This window comes from Falco naumanni, chromosome 2 (genome assembly GCF_017639655.2).
Source record: "Falco naumanni isolate bFalNau1 chromosome 2, bFalNau1.pat, whole genome shotgun sequence".
Taxonomy (NCBI): domain Eukaryota; kingdom Metazoa; phylum Chordata; class Aves; order Falconiformes; family Falconidae; genus Falco; species Falco naumanni.
The window spans coordinates 69,901,770-69,914,923 of record NC_054055.1 but is presented as its reverse complement, the minus strand read 5'-3'; positions in this window follow the sequence as shown (position 1 = coordinate 69,914,923).

Below are 13,154 nucleotides of genomic sequence, written 5' to 3'. Positions count from 1 at the left end.
AGACTTGAGAGTTGCTTGGGGCTGGTGATTTTGTTATCAATGTGTGCAGTGCTTGTAACATGCAGGTATGAAAAAGCTGTGAATCGCATCTTGGAAAGTTTTAATGATGACTGTATTTATTCTCAGATTCATAAGATTTAGGCCTATTCTAAAAAGGCCTCCAAGAAAAAATAATTTGTTTACCCACAGTTAAAAAGCAATTCAGTTAATTCTAGCACTCGGGATTTCTGTTGTGGTTTTCCTAAAGTAAGGAGGCTTTTCCTGGAAGGACCTTTGAGGTCCCTGCTATACTGCTGCTTGATGATTATTTCAGTTAAACTCCTAGTGGACAGAACGGAACAATCCCTTTCCAGTAGAAATACAGTCCATTAAAAACATACAGTCTTATTCCCTTGGGTGGAATGTAGCCATCTCCTTATTGTATGTTTATAAGATTTATTGTGGAAGAAAATTTCAAGAGGGTGAGCGGTTAGCCATGCAGACTGCCTTGTGGTTTCTCATTATTTTCCCCTTCATAGCTGTCCGAGACTGGTGGGGCAGCACCTACAGAATCTGGTGGGGAGCAGCCTCTAAAAGAGACATTGGGTAAGACTGGAGATATCCTCTTAATTTCTCCTTTAGATTCTTCTTTCTGTCCCTTAAAAAATCCCCAAAAACTTCAAAACCCCAAAGGTTTTGTCTAAATGCTATCATTTAAATGTATTAGGAGCCCATTTCATTGTCTTCATCTGTTAAGAGATTAAAATTCTCACTTCACTACATTAAAAGCTTCAGCCTGCTTCAGCTGAATATGGTCAGAGTGTTAGATCCATCCAGTTTGGAAGGGCACGGTGCCTAATTTTCCTGATGGGAGCCTGTAAGCTCTTGACATATTGAGTCAATGTGCTGCTCGCAGCGTACTATGGCACCCAAACACTGGCTAACCCTCTCTGCTTTCAGCAGAATGCATTGGTCAGTTGGATTTCTTCACGATTTGAAGCAGTTTGTAGTCCATTTAGCTGTCATTTACCAGAGGGGTCCCCTTGAGCTACAATGATCTCGTATTTTGTTCTCTCCTAAGTCTCTGATCGCCAGGTGTAGTAACTAGCATGCCTGTTATTTCTCAAGTACCGAAAATGCAAGTGTATAATTTCACAAGTTAACCTTAAAATAGCACAAGTGTAAATGTCAGTAGCTTTTCACATAGTTGCATTGCACCTTTTATATTGCTTTACTTTTTATAGTTCTGTATTGCTTTTTTTTTATTGCAAGAAACTTTATATTAAGTTTACTTATGATATTTAAAAGATATTGCAGGGAAATGAAAATGCTGCATAAATAAACCCTGTCTAGAGACGTAGACTGTTGCTCATTGAGAGAATAGGTCTGAATTTTTTAGGCTGCACAGCCAGAGCTGGACTTGAGCAAACCCATTTGTCCATGGTTGGCTGAGGTTTCCCCCTTTGGCTGGTGCACTGCTGAGGCAGGTAGCCCTGAGGCAGCATTAGATTCAGATTTCATCATTCCCCAGGTTTGAGGTTGTTTAGGCCAAATGTCTCTGATTGAGCCATCTCTATTTAACCTTTACGTATAAGGTTGTGTATGTAGATACACGAATGGACTTATTTTCCCTCTCAAGTCCATGCTGGTGCGTTGGGACTTCATGAAATGGATGGGTTGAAATTTGTGTATGCCATCACTGTTGGGAATTATTTTTAAGAAGTGATGTATTTGAGGCATATTTAAAGAAAATGTGGCATCCTTGAAATGAACAGTGTGTGATATCCGAAAGGAGAGGAGGGAACAAGCAGCTAAAAACAGAGCTAGTTAAGTTAGCAGTGTGTCGTGCACAGACAGATGGGGACCAGCTGTCCTTCTGGTAGATACTGAGTTGTACTGTATGAACTGAGAAAGAAGAATGCACTTTTAACTGAACACTGCTAACCTTGTAGAAGAAAAAAGATGCGTAAAAACATTCATGAATCCTAGATTATTTTTTTCTGAAATAAGTAGGGTTGTATTTTATGTAAAGTGTATGATATTCTTTAATATTCAAACAGGGAAATATTTCAAGTTTTTTGTCTCTAGTTCTCCTGAAAAACCTCTGGATACATGATAAAATGAATATTTATTATGTGTCACAGATGGGGAAGGGAACTGTTATTTTTGGAGCCAGGCAAAAATGATGCACGGCTTCTTTTTGTTTAAATGTTGATTAAATCTTTCACAAAAAGAAAACTGTCAGCAGACCAAAACAGTACAAGACCACCCGTTAGAAAACATTAATTTTATACCACATACTCAAACTTGACAAAGTGGAGCATACATTAAAAAAACAAAAAAACAAAAACAAACAAACAAACAAACAAAAAACCAACCAAGAAACTGAAGAAAAGTCAAGAGCCAGGGCTGGAAGGAGAGGTAAATGAAATACCGATGTGACAAATTGCACTGTGTGTCCACTTCTGCAGCTGCTGTCCCTGCTGTACTGGCGTTCCTAACACAGTTAGATTTGGATGGATGCACAACCACTGATGCAAAATTCATAACCCTACCAGCAGGAATCATTATAGAACAGTATATTCCTTTGACTCCAGCTGCTGGAAGGAAATATTGTGTAGGAAATTTGATGTATAATTTTTGTAAAACCCCCCGAACATTCTGCCTTGATACCTTGTTATGCTGAGCACGTCATGCTGCCACCCAACCTAGCTAACAAGAGCTCTGGATCATATTTAGGGCAATGTTGACATGCCTGCCATTCACATTGACCCCCATGTCATGGCTCTCAGTACTTTTTGGGGGGGCAGCAATGACTGAGGCCATCAAAAGGAAACACTTACCACATCCAACAAAATTGGAGAAATGTAACTTGGAAGCATTCCACACTGTGGAACAAATTCCTTGTCATTAGTTAGGAGAAAAACCATGCAGGTAATGTTAGTTGTGCAGAACATCGTATTTAGTAATCTGAGCCAGGATTCCCTGTGTCAGGGAACTCCTAGGGACTGCAGAAAAAAAATTTAAAATATACATCAGCAGGCCACATTAAACTTTAAGACACGAGTGATTCTAATGGTCATTTGGCCTGGTATCTTCCAGGCTGTATTTCAAGAAACAAATTCTAATTGTTCTCAGGTGCTTTCCTCTCATCTCATTCCCAGCATTGCTGACTTCTCCAGTCGAGAACTGGACCAGTTCAACCAGGGTGAGTTTTTTTGTTCCCAAGTGAGCAGCAAACTTAGCAAAATCAAATTTGTAAAGAGGAAGCAAACTGAAGCCTTTCGATGTGTGGCAATTCTTCCGGAACAGGGCAGGCAACACGCAATCTGGGATGGCCCCCGGGGACAGGAGATCAATGGATACTTGCACAGAGATGTTGCCTAAGTAAACACAGTCACAGGGTCTTATTTCACAAGCATGTCTTCCTATTGCTTGAGTAGTAATAGGATGCTTTTTGTACAGTGAACTCTCAGTATCTTATGGCTACCTTGCTCACCTAGAAAAACTGAGATCTACAACGTCATGAGCCAGAGCGCAAAACATGAGGTTTGGCATGAAATGGATGTAAGGGCTGAACTGGTTTCTAACATGAAGTTGCCATCAGGGGCATACCTACATTTTCAGCTCCACATTTGTGTTGGAGCTCCATATGGTTGCGTGAGTAGTGCACGTACAGTACATTTTGTTCTGCAATCAGTGTCCACAGGTTTCATTTCACTATGCCCCGTATGAAGACAGATTGCCGATAAGTGCTGAGTGTTCTGGTCAGCTGTCCCATCAAGTGTTGCTCCAGCACCATCCTGGATGTTTTCAGGAAATCTGTGCGTGTTCTGCATGGTGCTCTAGAAAGCTCAGGACATCTTGGGCCCTCTGGTGCCATTCCTGAAATTCCACTGCTCCTGCAGATGGGTGCCAAATTCTGACTCCTTGCATGGGGAAAAACTTGTTATACTTTGCAGTTTTTGCAGTTGGGCATATAAACAGCAGCTGAATCCGAAGGTAATGAGAAAGATGCGAGCAATCAGCTAGTCCTACCTCTGGAGATAGGTCAATCAAAAGCAGGCACAGGGGCGCAATGATGAGGGTCAGAGGGATGGCATGGCAGGGAAGGACCTCCATTACATCAAAAGCCACTTGCCCTGGGCTGTGGAAAAAGCTTGCTGCAATGGTCTGCCAATGTAAGAACTCCTGCATGTAGACTTTGCTCTTTGCCAATTTGCTGTCTGTTGTTTGCTAACCCACTTGGTAGATGATGATGATGCATGACAGGAGAATGTGCAATGCCACCATAAAGCGCCTTTGCCCAGCACTAAGTAGCAAATGGGAAGTTGTTGGTGACTAGACACAGCTGGACTTCTGGGGCTGCACGGTGCTGGATTCAACTGTAGGATGAGAATAAAGGGCACAATAGAAAATATTGTTACAGAACTTTTAGAGTTCCTATTACTCATACGTGTGGTTTTGGCTGTCCTACCTCCATCAGGGTATAAGATTACAAAATGTATGCACATGGGCAGCAAGAATGGCAGAGGACCTGGAGCTGCAGCCCCCACAGCATGGTTAGGTACTTGATAGCACAAGAAGAACTGGCAGTTGGACAATATGATCAGGGCTAAAGGCTGGGGGTATTCCTGGTTCCTGGAAGCCGGGTGCTGTTAGGATCTAGAGCTGTTAGCCTTTCTGGAGGCTCTGAAAGACCTTAATTGCTGATGGCCAGAAAATAGATGGGGGAAAATTCACATTGCATGTGCTATGTTCTTATGTCTCCTCAAACATCAACTGCAGGTTACTGTCAAGACCAGATACATGAGCTTTCAGTCTGACCTACTATGACTGCTGACATTCTTAGGGTTCCCCAGCTGTCATGGATATTCCTCCATAATGCTGCATGCCTCGATGACCTATGAAGGGTCATAGGGTCTTTAGAAGATCCAGAGGTGTTTTCTACTACTTTGTTTCTTAGAGAAGCTTTTTCCCATACATATATGTGTCACTTTTTGTCCTGATGTCCCAGAGGTCCAGAACACTTTTTGTTGTTGGCTTACAAAGCCTTTTACTAGCAAAAGAGCTAACTGTTTCCTGAGTAGGCTGCAGTGTGCATATATACATAGATGTATATATGCACACAATGAAGCATGCATTTGCAGGACAGAGAAGTAAAGAGAGGCTCTCGTGACCAAGGCCAAACATTCCTGAGAAACATCTTAATCTCATGAGAGCTACTGGTTGTGCTGTGGGCAGCCTTCATGAACAAACCAGGTACGTGACTGAGAGGCCTCTCTACAGTGGTGCAAAGGTGGAGAATTACACAGCTGAATTCCTTACAGGTAACAAGAGCCTCTCCTGCATTTGTACCACTCTGTGCACTGTCCATCTTCTGTATCCTGGTCCTGCTTCTGCTTATGACCTACATTTCCCCATGGCTGTATCAGTAGGTAACTTGTCTCTGTACAAAATAGAGCTTCTTTTAGTAGCAAAAGGTAATAAAGTCCCCCATCTAAATATGTGATCTGGTTATTGCACCCTGGGCATGACTGATACAGGTGCTGGGAGGACAGAGATCTGCAAAGAGGTGAAGAGTATGGAGGAGAGTGGACAAGAACACTTTAGAGGCACAGCGGAACTTGTCTCAGGGTGCAGATGAATTTTCATTTACTTTGCTGCAAGTAGACTTGTCCCCTGTTTAGAAGGACCCATTTCTGAAAGGGGCTCGATAATGTGCATAAAATACTGCAGGGTTCACAAACCCAGCATTTTGTTTATTGAATACTAAACAGCTGAACCCAAAGCAACCTGAATGTATCTGTGACTGATCCTGAGTCAGGCATAAGTCCTGTTGAAAGCACAGCCTCTCTAGCCCATTATTCCTCCTGTGCATCAACTTCTGATGAAAACCCCTCTTACAAAAACATTAAAGTTGGCACATTGACGGAAACCTTTCCTCAAGGTGCTGTTTCTTCATCTTCTCAGAAAGTGCAGCTTCAAGGAACAGCTCTGCCAGGCACTTTTCTTCATTACAACATTACAAGGTTTTGAAACGCTCATTTAAGTAGGGTGTTAAAACCGGTGGCTGCTTACATTGTTAAGAAAACACTGTATATCATCTCCCTTTGGCAAACTGCAGTGCCAGAACATTTCAGGCTTTTCCTCTGTCCCACCAAGCCTTCAGAAATAAGAGTAATTTGATGATTTGAGGATATACTAGAAAAATAATTCTCTTCTCTCATAGCACTGATTCTGGGAAGTGAAGAAGTAAATTCACCCCAAGACAAAGAAGACAAGTCGTCTGAGCAAACTCGGGAGGGTGGCATCCTAGTACTGATGGCCCTGTGAGCGCCTGGCTGCAGGAGCCCTGCAGGAGGCTGTCAGCCTCTGATGCTTATGGGATCATCAGCTAACTGATTAATGGATTTTGGGCTAAAATGACACAGCACTGCTGCCGCTAGATTTTTTAGTGCCATAGAGTAGAGTAGACACTTTGTAATGTAGTCCTCGGGTTCTCACTATACATGTACACTTCACTGAAGTGCTATTAGGGGTGTTGTTAATGGTTATTTCTGGCTGGTATTTTGCTGTAAAATAATTTTGAATTTCCACGAACATTTGCCAGTTTAGATGGAGCAGTTTTGGCCGGATTACTTCGGAGTCCCCTGGCGCATGCAGCTAGCTGTGCTGCTCCGCTCTGCACAGGGCAGTGAAGAAAAGGGAGCAGAGCAGGAACAGAAACCTGCAGGGCTTCCACTTCCACCCTTCATCTGGGGACTTCTGCAATTGGGGTACGACCCTTTCCTCTCAGCAGGTGGCAGCCTCTACATTTCTCCTTGTATGGATACATATATGTCTCTCTTTTTTATTTCTTTCTTTCTCTTTGTCTCAGTCTACATGTCACAAGAGAGTTTCTAATAAGTCTAAAAATTACGACTGGAGTGCCAAGGAGTATGCACCTTCTTAATTATCTCTTGTCTCCAGCATTTGTTTTGGATATTTTAAAATCCTTCTAAACTTTAAAATGACTCTTCCATGAGACATGTAATTGCAACCCTCCCATCTCAGGCCAGTTTTATGAACATGTTGTGAAACAGGCAGCGGCTCTGAACCACTAAGCAGTGGCAGGACATCCTATTGCTGAGTGCCATGTCCTTGCTGTGCAGAGCTGACCAGCTGCAACTTCAAGGGGGCCAACAACGTTTAAAGGTTCCAAACAACGCTGCCATATCATTATGGTATTAAATGGTTAAATTCAGTTCCCCATTTTTTCTTTTGTTCCCGTAACTATGGTATCAAGGCAAGAGCTGTATCAATTATTCATACATCCTGCCAAAACCACAGTCCCTGGGAAGCCTATTCACAAAAAATTGTACATTAATCAAAATAGTAACTTGTAAATGTCCTGAGATCTTTCAGCTTTTGTAAAGACAAGGGGAATGGCTCAGCACTTGTGAGAAGATCAGGTCTGACGAACTTTCCTTAAACTAAATGCAGGGCTTTGCTGAGTCCCCAGTGAAATAAATGCCCCTGAGATAACAGGTCTGGAAGCTACAGCCAGAAAGCCCAAAAGGGATCTTGTTTTGTTGTTTTGTTGGCAAGGAAGCCCTCAATCCAGGGATGTTTTGAAGGAAAACTCCACCACTTTCTTGCAATTTTTCATTAAAATTACCCACATTTTCCTGTAAATGGTAAACCCCTACACTGGGTCCTACTTACTTCCAATTAACTAAGTCTGAATGAGTGCTCTTCCAGCTTGTGATCGAGGAAAATTTGCATAGTAAAGCAATATTATTGTTAAACTCACTGCCTTTTCTTTTTAAAAAATAAATATTGTCTTGACTTCTCATCCTGTGTAAAATTCTTGTAAAGTCTTTGAAAACCAGTTGCTGAAATGATGAGTTCCCTTTTCAGCTGGCACAGAACATCACGTGCTGGAGAAGGGCTTAGCTCAATGCATTTGAAGGCTGAAATCCTCCTAAGATTAGTTTGCTGCCCCATGTGTATTTGTACTCCTGTGTCACATCGTCAGCCATTATGAATATAACAGAACCCTCCAAGCTCAGCCGATGGTAGCTGTTTTTATGAAAACAAATGTGTTCATTAACCTGAATAAATGGTGTAAAATCTTATTTTCTTCAGTGCTTCACAGTCTATGTGCATGAACTGGACAGATAAATAGAAGACGAAAAGGAAGACTAAGTCTATCTCATCTTTACTGCAAGCAAATGTGACCTTGCAGCAGCACTTTAGGTTGCTCTTGCATTTCTTCTTTAGGAAGACAATGGTGATGTTGGGACTATTTTGCTTCTAAACTGAATTGATTTCTCCTAATTCCTGTTTTCAGATTTACACACACACCTACACACCGTTGAGAAGCAGTATCTGTTGCATCTATTTGTTTGTTATTTGTTTATTTGTAATCCCCTCTTCCATTATATCACTGATCCAGAACAAGGCTATTTTATTTTTTCTCAAGTAACTCTCAATACCAGTCAGAATTGCTGACCATCGTGACATTAAACACAGGGCAGGTACCAGGGAAGGATGCCAAGTACAAATGAAACGTTGGTGTCTTTATTTCTATACCATATGCCCTTCCGTATGTTTTGCACAGTGTCCTCCACACCAGCCCCCCACAAATCCTGTGGTGATAATGAATTACATATTGAGGTAGTGGAGTAGGAAAGAAATACCTTGGGTAACTGTATCCACTAAGTGTATCTCAAACTCCTGCTTCTTAAAACAAGTGTGTGAAATGTGTCAGAAGAATATTAAAACTCAGATAAATTAGAAGATTTACTGCCTGCATTAAACAAATGACTTAATCTCCTGGGTGAGACAAAGATTTCAGTCAGGAACATGTAATAAAAGATGAATGGTTAATATTACCTCCCAGTACACCTGCAGTAATGTATGATCCGTACCAGCTCAGTTTTTCCCTAGTCATAGGACACATATTTTTCGCTCTTTCTCATAGTTATGAATTTACTTTTTATCAATTAAATTTAAGTTCAGCTAACAAGAAGGTAACTATGAACAAAAATCTTGTCATCTGTTTTTCTCTTTGCTTCTGGAACTCCCTGTTTGCTGGGTTGGCTGCTTAAACCAAGCACCGTAACTGATTCAGAAATCTTACGTTGTCACTGTTGTGGCTCAGGTAACTCCATACGACTTCAGGCTCCGCAACTGGACACAGTTCCTCCCCTGCCTCCTGTTACCGTGGGCTTTTTGTAACCACTGCTGTGTTTTTAATTCACTCTACGCTTTTCACGTGCACTTTATGTTGCTTCATATATAAAAAGACTGATCATGATTGTAAACGAACACTGTGATTTTGGAAGCGGAGGGGGGAAAAAAAGCTACTCTGCAGTCTCAGATTTGCTTTTTTCTCTAACCCTAGTGCCCCTATGGACTCACTGCCTGCGGTCTGAGAAGACGGCACAGCTGTGGGGAACGTCTGCTGGCTATTTCCCTTGGCGCTGTTAGTCCTCAGCCAGCCCCATGTGTCAGCCCTGACACCGTGAGTGACCATCAGTGCCGCAGCTTTACCTAAAGCCCTACACTGAGGCGTGGGAGGTGAGGTCTGCTGTAGGCTTACTCCATCTGAGCAGTGGGGGTGGCTGGTAGCTTGGGGAAATGCTCGGGCTGAGCTGCAAGTTGTGATCCACCTGCCCTGTCAGTCATCGTCTGCAGATTCGCAAAGAAGTACGTACACCCCTGGGCTTGCACTTCAGCAGTGGTCCTACTGCTTGCACTTGCAGCGTGTAGTTATCAGCTTCTGAGGCTTTGTGCTGGTGATGCCACTGTTTGACATGCCATGAACAAAATTCAGCATATTTATACATAATTTTATCCATGGTAGAGGGAAGGGCAGTAAGAGAAAATTTTTTCACTTTTATCGTAATTTTAGAGGCATTGGGATGTGGTGATGGTGAGACTGTCACTAGCATTCGGGTTACCCTCTCCAGTTCAGTGTATAGGGACAGAGTCAGCACTTTACAGCTTCCAACGAACTCAGCTTTGCAGCAATCCTCTTTCACTGCTTGTCCACATTGCATCATATGTCATGTAGACTGTGCCCAGGGATGGTTTTCTACCTTAAAGAGCCAGAAAATCCCACTTTTTTATAAATTGTTTCTTTATTTCATGGGTCTATGGCTGTGTGCCTGTGCACAGACAATCTACCCTGCTGCTGGCAGTCTGCACGCAGCGCTAGTGGGCACGGCACACACCTTCCAGGGTCCCAGGCACGTATTGCAAATGTGGGTGTGATGTTTACATCACGGGTGACTGACGCAGGGAGAGTCCCCCTTGATCACCCCAAGCTCCATTTGTAGTGAGGGTTTGTTGCTTGAAGTCACTTCTGGCCTCATTACTGCTGTCTCTGGGCCTTTCTAGCCATTACTTTGTCCCTTGCAGCCTGTTGATTTGCACAATGAAAGTCTCCTCCTCCCTGCCCCTTCCAGCTCCTGGCAGGGCAATTATTCTTCGCAGCCTGCCTGGTTTCTTTTGCAGTGAAAGGGTCTGTGAAAGTCCCAGGAGCCCAGAGCGAGGAGGCAGTCTGTAGCCAAGCTGCTGCTGATCTGGCCAAACAAGCACTCCCTCATGACAACGTGTATGTCTCTTGGCCCACCTCCTTCTCCTGTTTCTCCCGTCAGTTGTATACAGCTGGTGTATGGCAGCGCTTATTTCTCTGGATACACATGTAAATCCCTGTATTCTTGGCATCTGTTGTACACTGAGCTAATTCCTTTCGTTAGTGTTCTCTTTCTGTCCCATCTATTTGGTGATTATCAGAGCTGGATAGCTTCTTTTCTTCCCTCTCCATTTCTGTGCTCCCTAAGAGCCCACCTGGGAATTGTGTACAAGGACATTATAAATTACTAAAACCAGGTTTGCCTATATCAATAAGCCCAAAAACATGCGTTGGTGCAATAGTTGTGGTTTACTCTGCATCCGCTTGCCAGTCAGTTTTCAACGTTCAATATTTCTTAATGCCTCGCCACTTCACTCTTATGTGAACCAGAGAAATTTTCAATATTTTCAATATTTCAATATTTTCAATAGCGTGAAGCTGGCTCAGCTAAACTGAATTACAGAATGAACAGCAAAGTCCATGTGAGTGCAGCTCCTGGATGCCAAACATCACAGAGGCACTTGGATGAGTTCCTCTAGAACAGACAGTAGAACCGGGGAGTTGCTAGAAAAATCTGACATCTTAACTGTCCCTTACAGAAATGGTTTTATCCTTGCTCTGTGATGCCTGAATTTCCATTTCTCCTTGGAACAGGGATAATGAACAGACACACCTTGCTTGTGGAGACCTTTTGAAAGCCTCTGTTGCAAGGAACTGCCAGAATTTTAAATATTACTTGAGATTTTGTTTATTTTATTGGATGTCCTAGGACAGCAAAATCCACCCAAATGTGGCAAGGCAGCTGCGTGTCGCCCTAGTGTGGGAAATAGCAATCTAGTGAGATGAGCAACGAGTGAGACATATGGGGAATAGCCTGGTCTTCAGGTTAGGAATTTCACAGCTATGCTCCAGCATCTTGAGCTGTATAAATGAATCATCAGCACAGCGAAACCACAGAATGACACCAGCTTCCCTAAAAGAGTCTTTCTATATATATAGCTGCTAGACTTGCATATTTCTGTTTATAAATACTCAGTAATAACTGACCACAAAGTGACATGGCCTCCTCAGCAGACAGCTCCTAAAAGAATACTTGTTCAATTGCATTTTTATCCCCGAGTCATTTTAAACCAGACTTCTGCAGCTCCAGATATACTGTTTTAACTTAAAGTCCTGTGATCTGGACATTTTCTGGGTAAAAAGACAGGCAGGACAGAGCTCTTCTGAAGGAAGTTGATTAGAATTGTTAATCCTGAGGACATTAAGCTATCTGGAAAATGCACTGTTACTCTGTAGATATTTGGGTTTACTTTTCTGAGACAGGTCAGCATATGCTATTGCACTATAAACTCATTTGGAACCCTTCAGCTGGCTTCAGCTGTATTTTCCAAGTGGTTGTGTTTTCAAAGAAGAGTCTGGAGATGTGGTAGCGTGAGGAAAATTGGTCACTGCTGGTGTGTACAGATGGCATTGCCTCACAGAGGGGAGGTCAGGCAGAGCCCAGTGCTTACGCGCAGTGATGGGCAATGACAAGCCGACCCGTTAGCATCGATGCAGTTGTGAGGGAGCCCAAAGATGTGCTGCACCTGGCCCAGCCAAGCTAGTCATGGCTGAGGTGGGAGCAGGAGACGTGAAGCGAGGGGAAGGAAAGGGCTGGAGCATGGTGAGAATAGGTCACAAGGGGAGAGCTGAAGTGGCTGCAGTGGAGGGGGGAGTGTGCATGCATGTGTGTATGTGTCAGGGCATGGGGCACAAATCTCCAAAAAAGCAAGTGATGCTAATTCTGCTGTTTGTTGAACAGCTTGCTGTTAGATGGCTTTACTCAGTGGATGCAATGAATGTGTTTGCAGCAGTTGGAAGATACAATCTTTCCAAAGACATCAAACCTCATTTCCTGCAGTTTTGCTCTTTTTGAGTCTGATAAATGTCTGGGTTATTTGCTGGGAACCTGCCTGGCTCTTGTGACCAGAGTTACCCACCTCTATTTTGTAGTTACTCATATAGTAATAGCCTGAACTTAGACTTAATATAACATAGGTCACCCAATCCAAAAGCCCTTCTGTCTGGTTGCCATACAGTGAAGGGGAAAAGGAAAAGCTGAAATAAATTTATAATTCATGAAGTCAGATTCCCAAAATGAAGTGCAGGGTTTCCAGAAAGGAAGACCTGTGGTTTCATAGCCCAAATGTGGGGGTTTATCATCAATGGAAATTAATTCTTTCTTTTCACTGAGTTGATGGAGCACTACAGGGCGGTAACTAATGTTAGTTGCATTATCAGCCTTTAAGGTTTATGGCTAACAGGACTGCTTAAGGAAAACCAGGCAGCTATGCATAGGGCTGGCAGCTGTAGAGATCCTTGCAATGACTGCATTGATCAGGGTATAGAAACTGTAAGGACCATTACAGATTGAAATTTGGGCCTTTGTGACTTTTTTTGTTGTTGTTATTTACTGAAGTTGCTGTAATATGGTGGATAGTGCCTGCAAAAAGAATATGTGGAACCCAAGCATATGACACTTCCCCCAAGGTTGCAATATATTAATATA